This window comes from Arachis ipaensis, chromosome B2, assembly GCF_059453495.1.
Source record: "Arachis ipaensis isolate K30076 ecotype BB chromosome B2, ASM5945349v1, whole genome shotgun sequence".
Lineage (NCBI taxonomy): Eukaryota > Viridiplantae > Streptophyta > Magnoliopsida > Fabales > Fabaceae > Arachis > Arachis ipaensis.
In genome coordinates, this window is record NC_142437.1 from 114,822,242 (window position 1) to 114,831,265 (window position 9,024).

Consider the following 9,024-nt stretch of genomic DNA (forward strand, 5'->3'; position numbering starts at 1 on the left):
CTTGTGATTTCTTATGAATCAAGTCATTAATTGAGATTTTAAAAATTAAATCTTTTTCAAAAACTAAGTCCTATCATATCTTTTCAAAAATATCTTCTTATCTTATCTTTTTCAAAAATATCTTTTCTAACCTCCTAACTTCTTATCTTTTCAAAATTTGTTTCAACTAACTAACTAACTTTTTGTTTGTTTCTTAACTTTTTCAAAACTACCTAACTAACTCTCTCTCTCTAATTTTCGAAAATATCTTCCCTCTCTTTCAAAATTTCTTTTTAATTAACTAATTATTTTTATTTTTTATTTTTGATTTCAAAAATTTTCGAAAATTACTAACATTTTTTCAAAAACCATTTTTCAAAAATCACTAACTCTTTTTCAAAATAATTTTCGAAAATTATCCCTCCCCCATCTCATTCTATTTATTCATTCATATCCTAACATCTCATCTCACATCTCTTCCATCCGTACAGTTGTGTTTCTTCCTTTACATCACATTCTTTGTTTCCCCCTCTTTTCTTCCACTCACAAAAGGATCCCTATACTGTGGTATAAAGGATCTCTATTATTATTATTATTTTTTTGTGCCTTCTTCTTTGTCATATGAGCAGGAGCAAGGATAAGAACATTCTTGTGGAAGCAGATCCAGAACCTGAAAGGACTCTGAAGAGAAAATTAAGAGAAGCTAAAATACAACAATCCAGAGATAACCTTTCAGAAATTTTCGAACAGGAAGAGAAGATGGCAGCCGAAAATAATAATAATGTAAGGAAGATGCTTGGTGACTTCACTGCACCTAATTCCAATTTACATGGAAGAAGCATCTCCATTCCTGCCATTGGAGCAAACAACTTTGAGCTGAAACCTCAATTAGTTTCTCTGATGCAGCAGAACTGCAAGTTTCATGGACTTCCATCTGAAGATCCCTTTCAGTTCTTAACTGAATTCTTGCAGATATGTGATACTGTTAAGACTAATGGAGTAGATCCTGAAGTCTACAGGCTCATGCTTTTCCCTTTTGCTGTAAGAGACAGAGCTAGATTATGGTTGGACTCTCAACCCAAAGACAGCCTGAACTCTTGGGATAAGCTGGTCACGGCTTTCTTAGCCAAGTACTTTCCTCCTCAAAAGCTGAGCAAGCTTAGAGCTGATGTTCAAACCTTCAGACAGAAAGAAGGTGAATCTCTCTATGAAGCTTGGGAAAGATACAAATAGTTGACCAAAAAGTGTCCTTCTGACATGCTTTCAGAATGGACCATCCTGGATATATTCTATGATGGTTTATCTGAGCTATCAAAGATGTCACTGGACACTTCTGCAGGTGGATCCATTCACCTAAAGAAAACGCCTGCAGAAGCTCAAGAACTCATTGACATGGTTGCTAATAACCAGTTCATGTACACTTCTGAAAGGAATCCTGTGAGTAATGGGATGCCTATGAAGAAGGGAGTTCTTGAGGTTGATACTCTGAATGCCATATTGGCTCAGAATAGAATATTGACTCAGCAAGTCAATATGATTTCTCAGAGTCTGAATGGAATGCAAGCTGCATCCAACAGTACTCAAGAGGCATCTTCTGAAGAAGAAGCTTATGATCCTGAGAACCCTGCAATAGCAGAGGTAAATTACTTAGGTGAACCTTATGGAAACACCTATAACTCAACATGGAGAAATCATCCAAATTTCTCATGGAAGGATCAAAAGCCCCAACAAGGCTTTAATAATGGTGGAAGAAACAGGTTTAGCAATAGCAAGCCTTTTTCATCATCAACTCAGCAACAGACAGAGAACTCTGAACAAAATGCTTCTAATTTAGCAAATCTAGTGTCTGATCTATCTAAGGCCACTGTAAGTTTCATGAATGAAACAAGATCTTCCATTAGAAATCTGGAAGCACAAGTGGGCCAGCTGAGTAAAAGGATCACTGAAATCCCTCCTAGTACTCTCCCAAGCAATACAGAAGAGAATCCAAAAGGAGAGTGCAAGGCCATTGACATAAGCGCCATGGCCGAACCTGTGAGGAAAGGAGAGGACGTGAATCCCAAGGAGGAATACCTCCAGGGACGTCCAGTGATCAATAAGGAGCTTCCCTCTGGGGAACCAAAGGACTCTGAGGCTCATCTAGTGACCATAGAGATTCCATTGAACCTCCTTATGCCCTTCATGAGCTCTGATGAGTATTCCTCTTCTGAAGAGAATGAGGATGTTACTGAAGAGCAAACTGCCAAGTTTCTTGGTGCAATCATGAAGCTGAATGCCAAATTATTTGGCATTGATACTTGGGAAGTTGAACCTCCCTTGTTCATCAATGAACTAAGAGATCTGGATCAACTGACATTGCCTCAGAAGAGACAGGATCCTGGAAAGTTCATAATACCCTGTACCATAGGCACTATGATCTTTAAGGCTCTATGTGACCTTGGTTCAGGAATAAACCTCATGCCCCTCTCTGTAATAGAGAAACTGGGAATCTATGGGGTGCAAGCTGCTAAAATCTCATTAGAGATGGCAGACAGTTCAAGAAAACAGGCTTATGGACAAGTAGAGGACGTTTTAGTAAAGGTTGAGGGCCTTTACATCCCTGCTGATTTCATAGTCCTGGATACTGGAAAGGAAGAGGATGAATCCATCATCCTAGGAAGACCTTTCCTGGCCACAGCAAGAGCTGTGATTGATGTTGACAGAGGTGAAATAGTCCTTCAATGGAATGAGAACTCCCTTGTATTCAAAACTCAAGGATCTCCCTCTGCAACCATGGAGAGGAAGCAGAAAAAGCTTCTCTCAAAGTAGAGTCAACCAGAGCCCCCACAGTCAAACTCTAAGTTTGGTGTTGGGAGGCCACAACCAAACTCTAAGTTTGGTGTTGAACTCCCATATCCAAACTCTAAGTTTGATGTTGGAGAGTTTCAACAAAGCTCTGCACATCTATGAGGCTCCATGAGAGCCCACTGTCAAGCTATTGACATTAAAGAAGCGCTTGTTGGGAGGCAACCCAATGTTTATCTAATTCTTATTTTTATTGTTTTTCATGTTTTCTTAGGTTCATGATCATGTGGAGTCACAAAATAAATAGAAAAATTGAAAACGGAATCAAAAACAGCAGAAGAAAAATCACACCCTGGAGGAGCATCTGTCTGGCGTTCAGCGCCAGAACAGAGCATGGTTCTGGCGCTGAACGCCCAAAATGGGCAGCTTCTGGGCGCTGAACGCCAGAACAGGCATGGTTCTGGCGTTCAACGCCAGAAATGGCACACAGATGGGCGTTGAACGCCCAAAATGGCCACCAACCTGGCGCTGAACGCCCAGAGTTGGATACAAAGGCATTTTTACATGCCTAAGGGGTGCAGGGATGTAAATCCTTGAAAACCTCAGGATCTGTGGACCCCACAGGATCCACTCAGGATTTGTGGACCCCACAGGATCCCCACCTACCTCCACTCACTTCTTCTCACCACTCTCTTTCACACAACCCCATAAACATTCTTCCCTAAAAACCCCTCACCAATCACCTCCATCCCTCTTTCCCACTAAACCTTCACCACTCACATCCACCCACTCTTCCCAATAAACCTACCTCATAAACTCCACCTACCTTCAAAATTCAAAACCAATTTCCCACCCAAACCCACCCATATGGCCGAAACCTTCCCCCCCTTCCCTTACCTATATAAAGCCCTCCATTCTTCATCAAATTCACACCACACACCCCTCTACACTCCTCTTGGCCGAAACCACATCTCCCTCTCCCTCTCCATATTTCTTCTTCTTCTTCTACTATTCTTTTGTTTATTGCTCGAGGACGAGCAATATTCTAAGTTTGGTGTGGTAAAAGCATAGCTTTTTTGTTTTTCCATTACCATTGATGGCATCTAAGACCAGAGAATCCTCTAGAAGAGGGAAAGGGAAGACAAGAGCTTCCACATCTGAGTTATGGGAGATGGAAAGATTCATCTCCAAAGCCCATCAAGACCACTTTTATGATGTTGTGGCCAAGAAGAAGGTGATCCCTGAGGTCCCTTTTAAACTCAAAAGAAATGAGTATCCGGAGATCCGACATGAAATTCAAAGAAGAGGTTGGGAAGTTCTAACAAATCCCATCCAACAAGTCGGCATCCTAATGGTTCAAGAGTTCTATGCCAATGCATGGATCACCAAGAACCATGATCAAAGTAAGAACCCGGATCCAAAGAACTATGTTACAATGGTTTGGGGGAAATACTTAGATTTTAGTCCGGAGAATGTGAGGTTGGCGTTCAACTTGCCATACATGGAAGAGAACGCACGCCCCTACACAAGGAGAGTCAACTTTGATCAAAGGTTGGACCAAGTCCTTATGGACATATGTGTAGAAGGAGCTCAATGGAAGATTGACTCCAAAGGCAAGCCGGTTCAACTAAGAAGATTGGACCTCAAGCCTATAGCTAGAGGATGGTTGGAGTTTATTCAATGCTCAATCATTCCCACTAGCAACCGGTCTGAAGTTACTATAGACCGGGCCATCATGATCCATAGCATCATGATTGGAGAAGAGGTGGAAGTTCATGAGATTATACCTCAAGAACTCTACAAGGTGGCTGACAAGTCCTCCACTATGGCAAGGTTAGCCTTCCCTCACCTCATTTGCCACCTATGCAATTCAGCTGGGATTGACATAGAGGGAGATATCCTCATTAAAGAGGACAAGCCCATCACTAAGAAAAAGATGGAGCAAGCAAGAGAGCCCACTCATGGAGCTCAAGAGGCGTATGAAGCTCATCACCATGAGATTCCGGAAATGCCTCAAATGCAGTTTCCTCCACAAAACTATTGGGAGCACATCAACACCTCCCTAGAAGAATTGAGTTCCAATATGGGACAACTAAGGGTGGAACATCAAGAGCACTCCATCATGCTGCATGAAATAAGAGAAGATCAAAAGGCAATGAGGGAGGAGCAACAAAGACAAGGAAGAGACATAGAAGAGCTCAAGGACATCATTGGTTCCTCAAGAAGGAAACGCCACCATCACTAAGGTGGATTCATTCCTTGTTCTTGCTTTCTCTGTTTTTCGTTTTCTATGTTATGTGCTTATCTATATTTGTGCCTTCATTACATGATCATTGGTAGTTAGTAACTTTGTCTTAAAGATATGAATGTCCTATGAATCCATCACCTCTCTTAAATGAAAAATGTTTTAATTCAAAAGAACAAGAAGTACATGAGTTTCGAATTTATCTTTGAACTTAGTTTAATTATATTGATGTGGTGATAATGCTTCTTGTTTTCTGAATGTATGCTTGAACAGTGCATATGTCTTTTGAAGTTGTTGTTTAAGAATGTTAAATATGTTGGCTCTTGAAAGAATGATGACTAGGAGACATGTTATTTGATAATCTGAAAAATCATAAAAATGATTCTTGAAGCAAGAAAAAGCAGCAAAGAACAAAGCTTGCAGAAAAAAAAAAAAAGAAAGGGGCGAAAAAATAGAAAGAAAAAAAAAATAGAAAGAAAAAGAAAAAGCAAGCAGAAAAAGCCAATAACCCTTAAAACCAAAAGGCAAGGGCAAATAAAAAGGATCCCAAGGCTTTGAGCATCAGTGGATAGGAGGGCCTAAAGGAATAAAATCCTGGTCTAAGCGGCTAAACCAAGCTGTTCCTAACCATGTGCTTGTGGCGTGTAGGTATCAAGTGAAAACTTGAGACTGAGCGGTTAAAGTCAAGGTCCAAAGCAAAAAAAAAAGAGTGTGCTTAAGAACCCTGGACACCTCTAATTGGGGACTTTAGCAAAGCTGAGTCACAATCTGAAAAGGTTCACCCAATCATGTGTCTGTGGCATTTATGTATCCGGTGGTAATACTGGAAAACAAAGTGCTTAGGGCCACGGCCAAGACTCATAAAGAAGCTGTGTTCAAGAATCATCATACTGAACTAGGAGAGTCAATAACACTATTCGAAATCTGAAGTTCCTATAGATGCCAATCATTCTGAACCTCAATGGATAAAGTGAGATGCCAAAACTATTCAAGAGGCAAAAAGCTATAAGTCCCGCTCATATGATTGGAGCTATGTTTCATTGATAGTTTGGAATTTATAGTATATTCTCTTCTTTTTATCCTATTTTATTTTCAGTTGCTTGGGGACAAGCAACAATTTAAGTTTGGTGTTGTGATGAGCAGATAATTTATACGCTTTTTGGCATTGTTTTTAGTATGTTTTTAGTAGGATCTAGTTACTTTTAGGGATGTTTTCCTTAGTTTTTATGTTAAATTCACATTTCTGGACTTTACTATGAGTTTGTGTGTTTTTCTGTGATTTCAGGTATTTTCTGGCTGAAATTGAGGGACTTGAGCAGAAATCAGATTCAGAGGTTGAAAAAGGACTGCTGATGTTGTTGGATTCTAACCTTCCTGCACTCAAAGTGGATTTTCTGGAGCTACAGAACTCGAAATGGCGCGCTTTCAATTGCGTTGGAAAGTAGACATCCAGGGCTTTCCAGCAATATATAATAGTCCATACTTTAGCCAAGAATTGATGACGTAAACTGGCGTTCAACGCCAGCCTTCTGCCCAAATCTGGCGTCCAGCGCCAGAAAAGGATCCAAAACCAGAGTTGAACGCCCAAACTGGCACAGAAACTGGCGTTCAACTCCACAAATGGCCTCTGCACGTGGAACACTTAAGCTCAGCCCAAACACACACCAAGTGGGCCCCGGAAGTGGATTTATGCATCAATTACTTACTCATGTAAACCCTAGTGACTAGTTTATTATAAATAGGACCCTTTACTAGTCTTTTTGACCATCTTTGGTCTCAGTTTTAATCCATTGTTCATCTTAGGAGAATATTGATCTCGTTTAGGGGGCTGGCCATCTCGGCCATGCCTGGACCTTCACTTATGTATTTTCATACGGTAGAGTTTCTACACTCCATAGATTAAGGTGTGGAGCTCTGCTGTTCCTCAAAGATTAATGCAAAGTACTACTGTTTTCTATTCAATTCTTCTTATTTCGCTTCTAAGATATCCATTCGCACCCAAGAACGTGATGAAGGTGATGATTATGTGTGACGCTCATCATCCTTCTCCCTTATGAACGCGTGCCTGACAAACACTTCTGTTCTACATGAATTAAGCTAGAATGAGTATCTCTTAGATCTCCTAACCAGAATCTTCGTGGCGTAAGCTAGAATGATGGTGGCATTCAAGAGAATCCGGAAAGTCTAAACCTTGTCTGTGGTATTCCGAGTAGGATTCAATGATTGAATGACTGTGACGAGCTTCAAACTCGCGATTGCTGGGCGTTAGTGACAGACGCAAAAGGAGGGTGAATCCTATTCCAGCATGATCGGGAACTGACAGATGAATAGCCGTGCCGTGACAGGGTGCGTGAGCATATTATTCACTGAGAGGAGGGGATGTAGCCACTGACAACGGTGATGCCCTTGCATACAGCCAGCCATGGAAAGGAGTAAGACAGATTGGATGAAGATAGCAGGAAAGCAGAGGTTCAGAGGAATAAAAAGCAACTCCATTCGCTTATCTGAAATTCCTACCAATGAATTACATAAGTATCTCTATCTTTATTTTATTATATAATATTCGAAAACACCATTATCACTTTATATCTGCCTGACTGAGATTTACAAGGTGACCATAGCTTGCTTCATACCAACAATCTCCGTGGGATTCGACCCTTACTCACGTAAGGTATTACTTGGACGACCCAGTGCACTTGCTGGTTAGTTGTATCGAAGTTGTGACAATTATGTATTGAGATCAGAGCACCAAGCTCTGGAGCCATTACCAGGATTTGTTCGAGCCTGGAGATCACAATTTCGTGCACCAAGTTCTATGACTTAGGTTATTTTTGCGACGCGTTTTTTTTTTCTATTCGGTTTTTCATTTCGACTTATAAGTTGGAATATCTCCGAGTTTCTCACGATCACCTTTTATAACCTCTTTACACCGACTTGTACCTCGTCATTTTATCCTGATGACCATCTAGGTCGGTTCATGGGATTTTCACGTTTTGTCGAGCTTAAGTCGGCGCGTTTCGTAGGAAGAGAAAACTAGAAGGAATTTATGAGAGATATTTGTAAAATGAAAAAAGATCTTTATTTATCGGGGAGGTACCTTATTGCTACTAAGGGTTTTTGACAGCCTATTTTCCCTTAGCCTCTACTATGATGCCTCGTTAAAAACCCTTCTCCAGAAAAAACCCTCTAACTTTCGGGAAAAAATCGTGAAGTTGGGAAAAGAGTACATCAGGCAGTAGAGTTTGCTTTTAACTGTAGTACCTTTTCATATTACAAGCATGCCACGACCTTGGTAATTCGGTGCCATTCAGGTCGGTCACTTTATAATAACCTTTTCCTAAGACCTCGCTAACTTTGTAGGGTCCCTTCCAATTGGCGGCGAGCTTTCCTTCCCCCGATTTATTGACCCCAATGTCATTTTTGATCAAGATCAAATCGTTTGAGGCAAAGCTCCTTCGGATGACTTTTTTATTGTACCTTGTAGTCATCCTTTGCTTCAGCGCTGCTTCTCTTATCCTGGCTTCTTCTCGGACTTCGGGGAGCAAATCGAGCTCCTCTTTGTGCCCCTATATGTTTCCGATTTCATCATGGAGAATTACCCTTGGACTTTGTTCGCTGATTTCTATGGGTATCATGGCTTCTACGCCATAGACTAGCCGGAAGGGCGTTTCTCCAGTGGCGGATTGGGGCGTTGTCCTGTAAGCCCATAACACTTGTGGGAGCTCCTCAGCCCAGGCTCCTTTTGCATCTTGTAGCCTTTTCTTTAATCCTGCCAGTATGACTTTGTTGGCTGCCTCGGCTTGTCCATTTGCTTGCGGGTGCTCCATCGAGGTGAACTGGTGTTTAATCTTCATACTGGCCACCAGGCTTCTGAAGGTAAAGTCAATAAACTGGGTTCCATTATCTGTAGTGATGGAATATGGTATCCCATATCTTGTGATGATATTCTTGTAGAGGAACCTCCGACTTCTTTGGGCTGTGATGGTAGCCAATGGTTCTGCTTCTATCCATTTTGT

At 41.1% G+C, this 9,024-nt stretch overlaps 1 non-coding gene across 1 annotated transcript; it reads right to left on the reverse strand.

Moving 5' to 3' along the window:
* Nucleotides 1-1,134: 1,134 nt before the first annotated feature.
* On the reverse strand, nt 1,135-1,242 carry LOC148575299 (small nucleolar RNA R71). The gene has a single exon (XR_015906156.1). It is a non-coding gene; the product is annotated as a small nucleolar RNA R71 (small nucleolar RNA).
* Nucleotides 1,243-9,024: the final 7,782 nt, after the last annotated feature.